Below are 17,809 nucleotides of genomic sequence, written 5' to 3'. Positions count from 1 at the left end.
GGTAGCGCAAAAAGTGTTGGAATAGAGAACGAAAGGCGTATTGGAGTAGGAACAGAAAGGGGGAGGTGTGAAAAGTGCTTGGATGGTTTAACGCACATTTTTTGAAGTTAACGTCTCTGCACATACCAGCTTCAAGAATCTGGATGGATTTACCACGTCTTCTGATATTTCCATGAGATTTATATTTAGAAGGAAGAGAGAGAACAAGAGGGTCTCTTGATGATGTCTCCATACCGTAATGTCCCCAGTTAAGTTAATAATTATTTGCAGAGCAGTTTATTACTGGGGAGTAACTGGATGGTAGTGAGACTGGATTGGTCAAGTATCTCCATTTATAGCTTTAAAAAGATATTTCCCTGACAGTACAATAGACATTTCACTGACAGTTAATAAAGTGGTATGGGATACTACTTGATAATATAATCCTTATGCCACTTTGGTTGCTAAACCCATGAGACCCTCAGGCAATTGTAGACAAATACATTTTGCATTGTTACTTACTTTACTGGTGTCTCAGATGACTAGACAGCATTTCCATCATGTTAGTGCACTATCTGTGATGCTGCGAGTCTGTATGGAATTGTGACTTGCAGGCATGTTGGGCCTGATTCTGATTTCACTTTTTTACTCTGGATTTTAAGAGGTGCTGAGCACCAGCAACCCATCTAAAGTCAATAGGAACCAGTAGTGCACAGCACCTCTGGACAGCAGGTGGTTTAGAGCTACATTCGTGTAACTGAGAATAGAATCTGGTCTACTGTGTGGGTTTTTTTAAAATCTTTTTCTTTTTTTTCTCTTTCTTTGAGCGTACCAATCTTTAGTTTGTGTGTAGTAGCTTCTGCTTCCTTTGCAATAAGCATTCCAGTTATTATTGGAGTATCTTCGAATGCTACAGATGCCACTTGGAATTTAGGAAACCCCATTTTTCCAAGGAGTTTATAACTGAATTAACATATGGTGAAATTTGGCGTTCGGATTGGCACCCTGGATTTATTAATCTGGGTAGTCCACTTCTTGTTCAATTTTAAAATAGGGGGGAAAACCCTGATAATTGGGTGGGCTGTAGTGTGTGTGGTTGATTGGTTTGTTTGTTTTTTGAAATCACTTTAAGTTAAAAATAATTGCTTGGTTTTTAAAATCCATTTTCCTTATGTCGTTCTTGTGGGCTGGCACCCTTTTTATCTTACTGTAAACACACACTTCCATTTTTTAACACTGTTACTACTTGCAGCACCTGAGCAGCTTCTCTTCATGATGTGGTCTGGTCTTTTTTCCAGATGAAGTCCATGGAAGGAAACTCCAACTAGTGTCGGTGGGTGCTGGATTAGGCCTATTTTATAATTTTTATACCATGTAGTCTTGGCCTTGTGGCTGGGATTCTCGTTCAACTCCCATTGATTTACAAAATTCCAGCTTACATGTTGACTGTTGTTTTTTTTTTGTTTGTTTGTTTGTTTGTTTGTTTTTTTAAATACATTTCTTCTTCTATCCTCTTCCTTGAGGATAATAGCATTTTGTCCACAAGGTTACAGTTAACATTGACTGGATGTGATGGAAGTGTTACAGAGCTTCTCCTTCATACATCTGTATCGAATGCCGGGTACTTCAGAAGAAGTCCCGATGCTGTTATCCCAATTTCAGTCCCATACCAGCTCTGCCGTATTTAATGGCAGCGTGTCTTTGTGGGTCCTTTTCTTTTCTTTTCCTTTTTTCTTAATCCATGAGGCAACTGTTCAAAAGGAAATGTGAATTTTATATAATTCAATATAAAGGGATATTGTTTTTCTTTAGGAAACATTTTTATAGCATGTCAGACTTGGAAAAAATAACAAGCAAAATAAAATGCAATTTGAAATTTGACCTCCAAATACAATACAATGATGATGATTACAGACATTTTCCTCTGAGGAAATAGAGATATTATGTGGTCTGTCTCTCTGGGCAGAATATGCTACATATAGGGCAGGTGAATTGAACAATAAAAATGAAATAGACAGTTGTGGTAAAGCTAAATACTGAGGAAATGATAAAAATTCAATTGACAAGGGAGGCTGTTCCCCAAGAGCTCCACTGTAGGTATTTGGATACAAGTTTGCGAATGGTACCACTCCCATTTAACTCTGTTAACTACAGCTACTCACATATCTCGTTATTGACAATACTGTCATACAGCACGTTTTAGTGTTTTAAGGCCACGTCTCCACTACAGATTTCTGCCAGTGTAGTTCTATCAATCCAGGGGCATGAAGAGGGGTGATGCCTGACTGACAGAGCTGTGCTGACAGAAGCGCCTCGTGTAAATGCAGTTACACTGGCAAAACTGTGCTTTTTGGTGCTATTGTGTATCTTGGTCAGGGGGCAGGGGAATAAGCAATACCAGCAAAAGCACGGTTTTGCCAGTGAGTCTGCCCTAGAAGTGCTTTGCCGGTATAGTACACCAGTCTACCTATAATAGCAAATCACTCCTTTCACTGACATGCAGCCTCAGCTGCAGAACTATTCTTTACAATAACTGTTCTTTTCAATGGAACTTATAAAATGGTGCTCAAAACACACAAAATAATATATAATAAATATATTGGGTATAGTCCAAAGGAAAAAAAACACCATACTGAATAGAAATATGGAAGTTGTGTAGTGTATTTTGCCTTCCGATGAATTTTGTACTGAACTCGGGTTTTTATGTGAATACGGATGTGTAAGAAATGCATGTTAATGTCATTTGAAGTATAATAATAATAATGCTCAGCATTTATATAATGCTTTTCATCTGCAGCTCTCAAATGCTTTACAACTATGCTTGGTATTACTGTCCCGATTGTCATAGATGGGTAAATGTAGGCAGAGAGAGGTTGGCTGATTTCTTGCCTACAGTCACGCAGAGTCAACGGCAGAGCTGGAAATAGAATCCCGGTATTTTGATTCACTGTCCAGTGATCTATCCACTGTACTGCTGTGCTACCTTAAAATATTTTTACATTGACTTGGTTCTCCACTCTGGGGTGGATTTTAACGCACACAAGCAATTCAACTCCTTGCACCACAGATACTACTGTATGGAATACAAAGTGAGGTCTAATGGAGGCTTGATGATTCTCTCCCCCCCCCCCCAAACCAACGCACCTGGACACTTACCATATTTAAGACCAGCACGTAAGGAAGCCAGACAGAGCTGTGTATGTTGACTTCTCCTCAGTATTTTAAAAATCAATTGCACTGAAAGAATTTACAACTTTGAGTTTAGTAACCGTACAGAACTTCATATATCTAGCTATACTCCTATGAATAGCACATACACACACATTTAGTTTTTTAAACACTACATCTTGCATTACTTACCTAGCCTTACATGGCATAGACAAAGCTGTTTGCATGTTGGGATAAATATTTTTTGATTAATGACATGACTTGTAGACTTGTAATCAGGAGTGTCTTATCAGCAGCTTTTTAAAATTTGACATTTCTTCGTGGAATGTGCCAGGGGTGGAAATTTAGCACTCAGTAAATGCTGTTACAGTTGAATTCCACACACATGAATTATGACAAGTTAGGCTGACTGTTCTGTGGTTTGTTGTGTCTGGTTTGGTTCCTACTTTTAAAGTTGCAGTTGCATTTGGTCATTTGAAGCTTATTTTCATAGTCTGGCCAAACCAGCAGGATCCCCGTGCACTGCAGGGGAACATAAAACATCAGCCTTTAAGCTAAAGTGCTCAATAGATAAGAATTTTAAGTCTCTGTTGCATCATGCACTATGTCTTGTAGGCTTATTTGGTCTACTCCATTTGATTTAATTTAGATATTGAAGTATTTCTCCTTATTCAATAGTCAAAGAAAAGTGCTGTACATTGTATTTCTCTCCCCTCTTCTCCCCTGCCCCTATTCCTTCAAGGCAAGATGGTTGGAAGTTCTGAAAAAAATATATAATCGTGTTCCTTCCAACCAGGAAATAAACTTAGTGTTTTCCAAGTGTTAAAATGGATTTTTTGCTGTGTTGCTTTATATGTAGAATTAGTCAAAAATAATTTCTCATTGGGATTTAGTTTAGTGTTGTTTTTTGTTTGTTTTTCTCTTTACTAAATGTAAAGAATAAATTTCAACCTTGCATCTGGATTCTACAATCCTTACGAGAGATTCCATCCTTGTACTAAATTAGTAGATTATTCAGTAGAGTTGCCTGAACGGGACACGAGAATAGTCTGTGGCTCTTTATATTTGCAATACTGCACAAGGGAAATGAAGTGTAACTCATTGGCTGCTATTGCTAACATGCGCTAACGTGCTGACGGGTAGACATCTCTCTTGTTAAAAGGTTTGGTTTACTACTTGTTTGTACTGGAAAGACTGAAAATCTCTTGGGAGACAGAGGTTCTGTTTGGATGGCTTTCTTGGGAGATAAGGAAAACCATAGGGAAGTGGCTTGCTTGCATCTTGCCCTGGAGTGCTGGTGCTTCTGGAGGTTAGCCTTTGGTGGCATGGCTGTTGTCACAGTCTTTTTTAGAACCAGTGACAAGTGACTAAGATTGCAGCACAATATAGATTTAAAAGGATAAGAAATTGAAAACCTGCCACAAAAGGTCTTACTATAACAATAAAAAGGGAGCTGACGGGGTAAGTGAAATGTTTTAGTCATAAAGGTAACATGTTTATAAGTTTCTTGAAATGTCATTTTACTTGTTTCTGAAGATGCGTATCTAAGGGCCCTTTTTCATGGTACTAAGCGGATTTGTGCACCAAAGGCAATGACCTTTTACTGAATGGCTTCCAAACAGTACTTCAGAATGTGCCCCTAATTTACAATAATGTTGCACTCCTCTAAACTCCTTCTGGTTGAGGATAGTAAACATTGTGTAAGTCTGTCAACATCCAGCGAAATAGCTTTCGCTTTTAAGTTTACCTGAGAGATCTTGAGCCTGATTATTAATTTTTTTCCCCCAAAGGTACTGCTCACCCACCTTTCTAGCTGAAGTCAGTGGGAGCTGCAGGTAGTCTGCATCCCTGAAAATTGTGATAGGTGTGTAAGAATTTGGTCTCACAAAACTTATGGCACCCCGAGTTAGTGTATACTTTAAAATTTTTTGCCCAAGTCTGTGTGGCAGAATGGAACATAGAACCCAGAGTTCCAGACTGTCTCCAAATCCATCTATTGAGTTCAATAGGATTTAAAGATGTGTTTAATTTTCTTCTTAAAAACGGATGCATTCATGAATGTGGGCTCTGATTTCAACCACTAGACAGTGCTTTTGTGCCTGGTAGCAGACAAGCCCAGTCATACTGTATTTGTGTCACTAAGTCTGTGAGTTTTGACTTTGCAACTAGTGAGATATGCTATTGATTATTCTTTCTCTTGTTATCGAAATCAAAACACTTGCTACTGTCCTTGAATGTTAGGCTGGGAAGGATTGCATTCCCATGATGCAGCTGGTGGAATTCTGCAGGATACTGTGGGATTTCGTACATTTTCTATAGCAGATCTGAGATGCTGCTCAGAACACTTGGTATAAATTCTAACAGGTGAAGCCAGTTTATCATTTCCCAAAAACGTTGAATTTTGTATGTTTTGATTCTGGATGAGTTTAGGCGAGAAAACATAGGTTTGGGTCCAGCTTTCAGACACTCCAGGTGGTGGTGGTTGGATCAATATAAAAATAAGAACCATTTGCAAAATTTAGATCTCTGTTTTGGATTTTGAATTACAATCCCTTCCTACCACATCGTGTCCTAATGTACAAGGATTTTTTTTGAAGCACTGATTTGGGGCAATCTGTCCGTTAAGCAAGCCTCAATTAAAAATGAGAGGGAAAAGTGGGCCAGATCCTCAGCTGGTGAACTCTGTTTAGCTTTGTTGACTTTGGTGAATTTAAATCACCTGGGGATCTGGCCCAGTGACTAGACTGCTCGACAAATATTGGTGCTGAGTGTGCATGCCCTCCATCAGGGACCATCTTCGGTGTTAAAAAGAGGAGCAGAAGTGATGTGAAGGGGCAGGATGACACACATGCGAATATATAAAACACAACTGAGAGTTCTATGGTTTGCATGTGATGAGACAATGAGGTGCTGTGGGCATGGAGAGAAGAATGATTCATGCTCTTGTTGGAGGGGTGCTGAACTGCACAGTAGTCTGGAGAAGGGATCCAGAGCCTTGCGCCCCGAATTCATTTCTGGAACAGATCAGTGTTGAGTTTAACACAAATGAATAACAGTAATGCTTGGAAGCCCCCTATAATGAACTGGGACCCTATGGTAGGGTTACCATACGTCCGTATTTTCCCGGACATGTCTGGCTTTTTGGTTCTTAAATCGCTGTCCCAGGAGGAATTTTTAAATATTTAAAAAGGCCCGGGATTTTGCCCTTATTATTTTTTCCCAAAGAAGAGTTGATCATTCAAGTAAGAGAATGAATGTCGATCACTCGAGAGTGCCCGCCTTTTCCCCCCTAGCTCCCAGCACTTGCGTTGCGAAACAGGTGTTTCGCGCGGCTGGGAGGGAGGGGGGAGGGAGGAGGGAGCTGGGGCAGGGATTTGGGGAAAGGGTCCCATGGGGCAGGGAGGGGGTGGAGTTTGGGCGGGGACTTTGGGGAAGGGGTTGGAATGGGGGCAGGGAAGGGGTGGAGTTGGGGTGGGGCTGGGGTGGGGGGCCACGAGCAAATACCCCACCCCCCTGTGGAGTGTCCTTCTTCTTTTTTTTTTTTTTTTTTTTTTTGGAATGTTCAAATATGTAACCCTACCTTATGGTGCAGTGCCCAAAACAGACACACGACCAAGAGATGGTCCGTGTCCCAGAGTTTAGGGATCATAATGTCATTACTAGCTCTTTAGTTTGGGACTTTTTTTTTTCCTTGACTTGTACAGCAGTGAGCAGAATGATCCCTCTGTTTGGTAGCTCATATGAATTGACCAGACTGTATCAGTCCAGTTCCTGGTGCCAGAGCACCCTCTTCACCAAGATCACCATCAAAAAGGGGACGAATTAATATATCCATGACTACCTAGTGTTCATTTTGGCTTTGTATAGCTGAGGACTGCTGATATTGGAAGAGTTATTGTGCCCTTTAACTACACCCACAGTATTTTTTCCCACACAAGACACATACCTCAACCAACTTTGAATGGTGATTACAGTCACGTCCACACACACATGCACAAAAAGCAGTGATGAAGATAGGAAAATGGAGTAACAGATCGCTGCAGTAAAACCCACTGGATATAGGCTTCTTCTACAGCATCATGTGTACAAGGCTATCAGATGAGTGGTAGGAGTGCTGATTTTAACTTCAGTCTGTGGGGTGGACTGCACTGTACCTTTTACTAGCACTGTTCTGCTTTCAAAAATGAAGAGAAGCATCACTTCTTCCACTGGGTGAGGAGGAAGGGATGTTCTCCAGAATTTCCTCTTTAACATGTCCCCTGTTGAAATGGTGAATTGATATACCTTACCATGCCTGAAGAGTGTGCATGCATGCCTCATTTTGAATGTATAAGAATCATTATGTTTCAACAGAATTTTTCACCTCACCTCTGTGTTTATACAGCTATGGCACTTTTTACTTTCCAGCCCTCAACATCTGGAACTCTGTTTCTATTCTTAAAAAAATAAGAGGTTAAAATCTGCATAAAATGCCAATATCTCCACACATGCCACAATTTTTAGCTGATGTCTGGTATCCTTTAAAATCTCAGAAGTTCTAAGTAGTCATAGATTTAGTAGCTGCCTGTTTCCACCATCTCTCTGATGGTAGCCATCTTGAAATCTTAGCCATTTGTTCAGTTACAGTTTTTTTCTGGTTGACACCTTTCTAACTGAGGATAAAAGTAAAATGAGTACTCTAAATTAAGAATGAAAAGGAGAGAGAGAACAGTAGCTCATATGCAGAGCTTCATGCAGCTACTGCCTTTGTGTTGCTGGGTTGTCTCATTGAAAGGATTATTGCTTTATATAGTCATCATGGGCTTGATTTTTCAAAGGTACAGAGCACCTGCGGGTCCTACTGCCTTCAGTTGCTGCTCTGGGTGCTGAGTGCATGTGGAAATCAGGCCCCACGTTTGTACAGCATTTAGGGCCAAATGTTCGGGCGGGGGGGGGGAACAAAACTCTAGCTCCAAGCTCTTCAAAGTGCTTAGCACCCACAATTGGGGCTGAACGTGCAGGGGGAAAAAAATTGGCTCCCGCTTGGCCACCGCAATAAGGGTAAGTGGTGCCCATTGTGATACTCAAAGCTAGGTTTTCAAAAGAGCCTAACACCCTGTGTGCCGCTTCTTTTAGTGCCTAAATGAGAACTAAGCATACTTGAAAATCTGGTTTGTGGTGCTGGTGCTGAGTGCTTCTGAAAATTCCCATGAAGGTAGAGAAACTGTTCTTCCTACCTCTGTCCCGTTTTTATACTTTCTATAGCAGTTGGGAGGGGGAAAAAAAAGGAGGGGGAAAAATCAGTTGAGTAAATTAAAGACGTGTGTAAAGGGGAGGGAGGCAGTGGGCAAAATCAAGCGTGCTTCTTTCTATTACATGCCATAACCTGTTTTTAACACATCGGCCTTATGGGACCAAGAAATAATAGAAACATCTGTGCAAGCCACATGGCATGCTTCTGGTGATAGCCCCGGTTGTGAGGAACTCTGTTCTAATTGCAGATCAAAGCTAGATGGATTATTCTTGAGTTGGCATCAAAAAGTTGAGGTAGATCCTAGCTGATTGCTCAGGGGTGCTGATGACCAATCTTATGGCCTGTTACAGAGTTTCCTCTGTAGACAATCCAAATAAGATTTGAAAAGTTGTTTTGAGCACTGTTGCATGTTTGTAAACAGAAAGCTGGTAAGCATTATATTAGTGCATGCATATCTTATGACTGTGTTTAAAGGATCTAATGATTTATCAGGAAACCGAAGCACTGTAATCCAGTTGTGATGGAATATACCCAGGTTCACATCCTACACACTACTATAATCATCTTTGTACAAGGTATGCTTTGTAAGGTATCATTTGAAAACTCATAATTTGCTGGTCAGGCCTGTCCTGGATAAAATGTGTGGCAACATTGTATGTGTAGTGATAAGATTCTCCTGTATGGTATTATTAATACATGTTCCAAACCCCACAGCTCTGGCCAAACAGAAGTCACCAAACAGGTCTGTCCTAAACAAACAAATGTGTGCTTTCCTTAATTTGCATTTAAGCAGTAAACGGTGTTGTCAAGCAGGAAGGGAAAGCAAAGGAAACTCAAACAGGTGAAAAAAACCAGCAGGGAACATCCTTCCACACAGATGCTCATGGTTCTCAGTTGGAAATGTTTTTCAAGACAGGGACTAGAACTGTAAAAAGGAGGGGCAAACACCCTAAGGGTCAGCCCCTATCTCTGCATTCATTCATTCTCTGCAACTGAAAAGACAAAGGAAATGGCCATTGGCCTTGCGGGTCGGGGTCTGACCTGAAGAGTTTGGTCAGTAAATCTTCCTGGGGGCAAGTGGTGAGAAATTTTGCTTCAATCTAATATAGTTTGTAAAGTTAGATATTAGGAAATGTCGTGTCTTTATTTTTCTTGTAACCATTTCTGACTTTTGTGTCTCATTACTTGTACTCACTTAATCTCTCTTTGTAGTTAAAACAACAAAACAAGTTTATTCTCTAATTCAGTTTGCTTAAATAAAGGTGTCTGGATAATTCTGTTTAGAATAACAAGCTAGTGTTTATTATTCCCTTAATATATTTGAACTATCCAGGAGATGGCTGGGCAGTGCAAAACAGTACATTTCTGGGGAAAGTCCCAGGGTCACCTTGCAGTATTGAGGTCACCTTGCAGTATAACCCAGGGTGGTGAGAGCCAGGGTGTGGCTGGCAGGCTGCAGTTACACAAACTGCATGCTGGTGACTGGCTGTGAACAGTCCAGGTTGGAGGCTACAATAGCAACGCATTTCAAGACACCCTAGGTTACAGGGCAGGGGTGACACAGCCCCTCCTACTGGTCTGGATTGCACTCTGGGTTATCATACCAGTGTCAGGTATTAACAGGTATCAGTGCTGAATTAATGGGGTTCTATTTTAATTTACACATTTATTAACTTGTTTGTGCCAAATAAGTTGTTGAGAAACAAGCATTTTTTAAAATGCAAATAATATGCTCTTTATTTTGCTGCTGGGTGGTGATGTTTGGTAAACAGCCTGATTGTTAGGCTTTGGCCTTGGGGAACTTGCAGCTGCTCCATCCCCGGTCCCTCTAGACACTTGTGCAAAGTGGGGATTGCTGAAGGGGGAAGATAAACAAACAAGAAAATGGTGTAGTTATTGTCTCTGCTTGTAACCTCTTTGAATGCAGTAGTTATTTGTAAGGACAGATCCCAGTTTTGGACTATGCATTTTACAGACACTGTATTGTTTTAAACAGATTCACAGGTCAGCAAGCTGGGTATTAACTATCAGGACTGCATACATTTTAATGTGTAAATAGGAAGGGGTGATGGTTTTAATCTTTTTTCCAATGGTACCCAGGGTGGTAATGATGTTTTTTTAAATCCCTGTGAAAACAGATTGTATATGGCACAATTAATGTTTCAGCACTCCCAGTATCTTCTTTGAAATATTTTAATGTTTTAATTTATTGTACTTCTTGCTTAATACTGAGAATGGTGGGATGTATTCACAGCTTAATTGGTGGAAAGATGACTTACTGTAATTTAAAACTTATTTTAAAAAAATTGTGTACACATACAATTTTATTTATTTGGAGGGGTACATTGAAAATTGGTATACAAAATTTTGTGTGTGTGTGCGCGCGCGCATAGTGTGGCTGAGAGAAAAATCATTGGATAAAATAGTCTAATGTGATTTCATTGCAGCTGATACACTTTAAAGGGCAATGGAGCATAAAAAGGATTAAAGTCCCACCTTTAATCAGGATGTAGAAACTTAACATCAAATATAGTTTCAGGCTTTTTTGAGCAAAAGCTGATTTTAGTGAAAATCCAGCTAGGGTCGGGAGATAGGATTGCTTGTGCCCCAGCAGCTGCCACTGGAACATAATGAGAAGAGTCTTTCCCTCAGGAGCAATATCCTGGAAAGGAGATGATGTGGTGGCTTTGCCACATATTCCAAACAGGAGGTAGGCATATACTGGTGGTGATATTTTGATCACCCTAGTGTGCTAACCACAGTTCCCCAGTTGTCTGTTTCTCTCACAAACACTGTCCCAGACTGCTCCACAAGCATGGGGGTGAGGAGGGGATCTCCCTGCTTATCAGCCTCTTCCTCCTTCATATCCTTCCTTAAAGCTCTGCTCCGCTGTGATGCGCACAGAATAGTGACTTCTGCTAACAGCTGGGCAGGTAGCTTGTTGCGATTTACTGTGATTGCTGCTACTGATTGGCTTATAACATCTATGAATGGTGCACACATTCCAGAATATTCTGTGTGAAATCCTGGCCTCAATGACATCAGTGGCAAAACCTCCCATTGACTTCAGTGGGGGCAAGGATTACTGTTATGTCTTGTCCTTTTCAGAAGGCAAGCTCTTTGAGCAGAGACTGTTTACTGCGGGTGGGGTTTTCAAATGTCTGCTTCATATGTTTGTGCAATGCCTGGTGTTGAATGGTGTCAACCTGGTTGAGGCCTCTTGGAGTTACCACAATGAAAATAATTAATGAGCATGTTTACCTCCAGGGTTCTGGCCTGACTCCCAGCTTAATGTATGTGGGGGGGGACCTTCTGAAATTACTTGCATTTTCTTCCACAGCCCAAGCAAGAGCATAATCTCTCTTGGAACTTAAATAGTAACATTTTCAAAATGTCTTTAAAAATAAATTTTAAGCCTCTGAAGTTAATTTTTGTTGGGTTCAAGGTTGTGGACGATGTGCACAATAACCTGAGGATCTTGGCCTGTGCACCATTTGACCAGTCTGTCTTCACTGCTGCACCAACTAAATTCAGGCCAAGCAGTTCTGTTGTGTTCTCTTGTATCTAGATCCCCATGCTCCTAAGGGAAATAAAAATAACCTATATGAAACCAGCAACTGTCCCAGATTTCAGGTCATAGGTGGGAAATATGAGACCTCTTGGATTCTGTCTCTAGACATGGGCTCTGCAGTAGAGAGATGATCTGGTGTTAGGGCACTAGCCTAGAACTTGGGAGACATGAGTTCAAGTCCCTGATCCACACCAGCTTCTTGCGACATTGGGCAGGTTACTTAGCCTCTCTGTGCCTTAGTTCCCCATCTGTATAATGGGGATAATAGAACTTTCCTGCTTCAGAGGTGGTGGGGGTGGGAGATAAAATACACTGAAGGTTGTGAGGTGCTCAGCTATTATGGTAACAGGAGCCTGAGAGATCCTGCACAAACCCAGTGCATGTAGGCTCTATCTCAACTACAGACCCATCAGTGTATCCAACAGGCTCCATAATAAACCTAGCTTTCCTAGGCATTTCTGAAATACTTCCTTAAGAAATCTTGAAAACGTGTATAAAAATATAGCTTGATCTAAGATTAAGGTCACTTTTGGCCTGCAGGTATTGCAGAGTATTTCTGAGTGTCTGAAACCTAGGTCCTGTTTAGTGTAAGTGGTGGCGAACAAACTTTTGGGTCTAGTCATGTTTTCTAGAGCCATCTAGTAATAGGAACCTTTCTGGACAATGTAACACGTTTTCTGCTTCCATGCATTTTATATGAGAAATGGAAGCTCTAATACTTTTTGCAGCAGGGAAAAGAGAAATCCCTTTGGTTAGAGAAGTACCTTTTTTTTCTTTTTTTTTGGGTCCCATGATGTTCCATTCAGGTATTGTTGATATAAAAACTTTCAGATGTGCCTTAGGAAAACTTGATTTGGAGTGTAGTTGTGGCCTCATTGGTCCCAAGATATTAGAGAGACAAAGAGGTTGAGGTAATGTGTTTTTTATTGGACCAACTTCTGTTGGCGAAAGAAACAAGCTTTCGAGCTTACACAGAGCTCTTCTTCAAGTTTGAGAGAGGGAAAACTTGGCAGCCTGCCAAAATAAACACATGAATATTTGAAAGCTGGGGTCATGCTGCTGCCCCGGCAACATCCGATACGGCCCAGGGAATGCCTGGGAGCCGCCAGAGCAGCTGTAGTCAGAGGTAGAAATGGATGACGATAGCCATGACAGGTGGGCATCTCTCTTTTGAGGTACTACATGCACCACGTAAGGCAGAATTCTCTCCCCTAGTCCATTCAGTCCCTCACACCCCCTTCCTCTGGCTGGCAGATCAGTTCTGCTCTGCCTGATGTCACTCACCTAGTCTTACCAGTTGGGCCGTAAAGCTGACATTCTCACTTGCCCAGGCCCTGATTCAGGAAAAATAATAATAATAGACTTATGCATTCCAAGGCCAGAAGGGGTCAGTGTGGCCATCTGGTCTCACCTATATAACACAAGCCATAGAATGTCCCCCAAATAATTCCTAGAGAAGATCTTTTTTAGAAAAAGTCCAGCCTTGATTTAAAAATTGCCAGTGATGGAGACTCTGCCGCAACCTGTGGTAAATTTGTTCCAAAGATTAATTACCCTCACTGTTAACAATTTACACCTTATTTCCATGTAGTGTATATAGGCGGGTGCTTAAGTCCCATTGAAGCCAATGGGATTTAAGCATGTGATTAATTCAGGACAGCAGTTAATCACATGCATGAGACCCAAATAATGCTTCTCTTTGGACCATGGTCCAGGACAGTAGGATTTTACCCAGCCTGGACAAGACGCTTTGTTAATGAAGAAGATACAGAGTGATTTCAAAGTAACTCTATTAGTAAAATGACTGTTTAGTTAGTGTGTACAGTAAACAGCATCCTTAGAGCCAAGCTTAAACTCAAATATGTTACTGTTAGCCGGGGAAAAATTCAAATTTGTATTTTCTTAACTGCTGAAGTATCCTGTGTGCAAGTTTTACCTCTCCTCTTCTTCTCCCCTCCCCCCCAGCATCAAATAGTTTTTTACATGTTTTTCCTTAGAAGAAAGATTATTGCTAAAGAGATTTTGTTTTGTTAAGGTTTTGTCAGGATGAAATGAGCAAAGGGAGGATAAATATCTGACAAACTCAGTGACCCTGTTTCATTTTGATAATGAAGTAGGTTAAAATCCCTGAAACGGTACTGTGTTTTCGAACAGAGTATCTGCTAGGGTGTTGACTAATTTTGGTATTGAAAATGAACATAAACTTATAAATCAGCAGAGGAAATTAGATACTTGAAATAATAGCACCTTTTAAAAAATGCTGCCTTCCTGCCTTAAAAGTTTCAATTTTATTTATAGCGAAAAAAGATCTTTATATGACACAATAACATTTGATTTATTGCAAGAATATTTTAATAGGGGGCTTTCCCCACCTCCAGCATTTATACTTTCCTCTTTGTTTTCAAGTTCAGAGAAGTGGTGGGCTTGGGCTTAGTTCTAGCTAAGTGAAGTTTTAAAACATGTTTTTGTCTTTCAGTCAATCGCCTGAGAACCACTTTCTGAGTGATTCCAGCTTCCGAACATGTTTCCCATGGTAGGGGTTTTGATCCCTTGCCAGATTTGCCCTGAGCCATGAGTGAATATGTGTGATACCCACAAGTAAAACTGGTGAGTCAACTAACCCAAGTCTGTAGTAATTTTTTTTTCCCCTTGTTACTTGGTATGCTTTTGTTTTTTAGCATTGTTTTGTGCTTAAAAATATGTCAATAGTTTTCTGCTGTATAATATATAAGAATCTGATTTAATAATAGAAAAAAAAACCCAAAGCTTACATGAAAATGCAAGCTGTTGTAGATCTTTGGTGATGGGGTTGGTATAAACAGGTAATGCGAAAAACTGAAACCGTGTTGATAGGCATGGTCTAAGCATGGCTTTGCAGGCACTGAACGTCACAATTAAATATGGATATATATAGAGGCCTTTTTTCCATGGCATAATTATTGCTCTGCTTCCAAAGGAGCCAAAACCAGAAAACAATTAGCTATCACTGTTTTGCCTCGCTTATATCCCAGTGACAAAATGGTGTCACTGGTACACAAAAGAGCTGTCTTATCACATACTCCTGCCTTGTTAGCTTGGCATCCCGTAGCACAAAGTTTTCCATTGTTCAAGGTGAAACCCTAGATACCAAGCTTGGCTTCTCCATCGACGTGCACGATCCAGCCTGGACAACTGGTGGGTGGGTGGGGGTGAGGGTGTGTGTGTGTCTGTTCCTCTATTAATGTAATGTTGCCATTTGCCCCTGTTACTGTCCATATGCAGTCCCCCTTGTGACCCCTTACGTGTAGCTGTCTAGTAATCTGGTTAGGCCCCTTTTGGGACTGGGCTATCAGTTCAGCTCTCATGAACTGGCTGGATGGTTGGTGCAGAAAGAGTGTCGGAGCTAGTACTCTGAATTCCTCCCCGCAGCTCCACCAGCCTGGAGAACAGGGTTCCAAAGTCACTGACAAACTGAGATCACTCACATGGCATGTCCCGCCTTTTACTTATGAACTGGGCGGGATGGAGACAAGAACAAGTCAGGAGAACAGGAATCATTTTATTTGCAAGAAAATTAAAGGATACGAATAAGGAGGCTTTTAAAATCAGGAAATATGAATAATTAAATTGCATTGGAGATGGGGATATAAATTGTTTCTTGAAAATAAATTTGGGTTTCTGGCACATGTTTAATAATATCCCTCTGTATATTAGGAAACCCATTTCCATTCAAAGATTATGAAAACACAGAAATTCACACATCAGTGAATTGTGAATTTTTTTAAAAGGTTCTGTGCTTTTTTCTTTTTTTCCAGAGGTAGCATAATTACTATGTCATTTAGCAAGATTATAATAACTGCTCAATTTTTACCGACTGGTATAGTAAACAGTTGAATAAACCCATATGGCAATTGAAAGTGTATGTGTGCGTGAGAGAGAGAGTGAGAGAGAGATTTCTTACCAGTTCCTTCATATATGAATTACCAACCTTGCTAATGTGACCAAGATCCTAAAATTCCAGATTTCTCCAGTGATGTCTAGCTGGGCAAGAAATTCCTCCGTGCTCCATAGCAAACTGGTCTATTGACTTGAGTGATGATGCTAGTTAGTTAATTTAGTTTCCAATAAAGCATGCATAGAAAACTTGTATAGGTATGTGGAAGATATTTTTTCCCTTAGTAATATTGTTATATCAATGTGGTGTTAACGCCTTTCCCAGAATTCTATCTAAGGGTGGAAAGTTGCCTGGCAGTGTACTGTGGTGGGGCTGGTGTAAGGGTGACTTGCTTTTTCCATCTTCCTGTTCAGCAGCCGCTAGAGGACAGCTATGAGGAACAGTCCTTTCCCCTGTTGCAGTAAGATCCACCTTTACATATATCTATCGCTGCTTTCCCCATGTTGAGCCTTCATGATGATGTCAAGAATTCATTCACAGCCCGTAGATTTTAGAACTTTCCAGCTTATTGAGTAACAAAATGTGATTCCTGCTAATTGTGTTGACTGAATACTTAAAGCCTTTGGAAGAGAAGAGTTCTTTTTTTAAAGCATAGCTTCTACTTGTGTACTATTTTATGGCAGGCAAAGGTCATCTGGGGCAAGCAGCCAGAACAGTGAATTGCCTTATTGCAAGGCATAAGAAAATGAGACTGAAAGAGATGGGAAAGATTTAAACAAATTGCTCATCGTTACGAATTTTTAAAGTCAAGAAATTGGTGCTGTATAAGTTTTTTAAATTGGAGATAACCATGCTTGCCCAATAAATTGACTTAGGAACAGAACAAATCAAAATAATGGTTTGGTGCTTAAAGTCTGGATTTTCAGCAAGGTTTTACACAGCTTCACCAATGGAGTTCGGTGTTCTGAACCCCAAGCTCATTGGAGAGTTATAAAACTGCTACTTTTCTTTTCAGCTACTTAGCATCCTTTAGAGCAGTGCTATTCAAAGTGGTGGTCTATGGACTGGTGCCAGTCCGCGAGCCATCGGCTGCCGGTTTGCGCGCACATTGGGGGGAAAAAATTGCTGGTCCCCCACATAAGAGAGCTTGAGAAGCAATGCCTTAGAGAGTTAATGTATTTTATGAGCATTCAGAGCAGACCTCCCCACCCCCCATGTAGGAAGGGGTGCCATCATCTACATCATAGCTACCGTTATTCCAAACAAGGAAGTCTAGATGGGATATCACTTTCATAACTGGGTCTTTCATAACTGGTTCTTAGTTATTTGTAGGGGTTCATATAGTTTACAGTGCTCCTTTGTTGGCAGGGAAGCAAGGGATCATAGCTCTGTTTCTAGTCATACTCACACTAGTGTGTATATCAGGAGTAAATTTACCGAAGTCAGTGGAGTTATACTAGCATATATCCATGGAACAGAGTTGGGATGCAGCCCTGAGACCAGAAGTTCAACTTGGTTCTCCTGCATCGGAGTATGGGGGACAACCAATCAGCTGTTGGGCTAGGTCTTAACAGCACGTTCTTCTAGGACAAAAGTGCTATCTGTCTCCCCTACTACTGCAAGACACCAGTGGCTCAAGAAACACTTTGTTCTGCTCAAACTTTCTATCCATGAAACTTTTCTACTTGGGGGGAAAAGTAATTTTAACAATTTAATATACTACATAATATGTTTTATAAGCTAGTGTGGATGATCCTAAGTATTTTGGTCTTTTTCATAACACAATGAACCTAATATTGGTAAAATTACAGATCTTAGATGCCACCATAAGGAGAAGCTAGATTTAATAAACAGTTATGAATGTTGGCAGCTGCCTATCAGATTGTATAACATCGACTATAGCACACAGAGAAAGTGTCAACTTACATTTTATCTCCGAAGTATTTTCAAAGCATTTATTTTGCTTTCTCTTGAGTCCTTAACC

General features: G+C 40.6%; 1 protein-coding gene across 35 annotated transcripts in view; it reads left to right on the top strand.

Annotated features, from left to right (window-relative positions):
- Positions 1 to 17,809, top strand: part of FOXP1 (forkhead box P1) — a 499,998-nt gene that overhangs the window by 48,385 nt on the left and 433,804 nt on the right. For all 35 annotated transcript variants that reach the window (XM_043551448.1, XM_043551444.1, XM_043551437.1 and 32 more), the window contains one exon: positions 14,428 to 14,558. The gene's annotated coding sequence lies outside the window, so the exon portion shown is untranslated. The remainder of the gene's footprint in view (positions 1 to 14,427; positions 14,559 to 17,809) is intronic.

The sequence above is a fragment of the Chelonia mydas genome, chromosome 7, assembly GCF_015237465.2.
Source record: "Chelonia mydas isolate rCheMyd1 chromosome 7, rCheMyd1.pri.v2, whole genome shotgun sequence".
Taxonomy (NCBI): domain Eukaryota; kingdom Metazoa; phylum Chordata; order Testudines; family Cheloniidae; genus Chelonia; species Chelonia mydas.
This window is presented reverse-complemented; position numbering and strand designations above follow the sequence as displayed.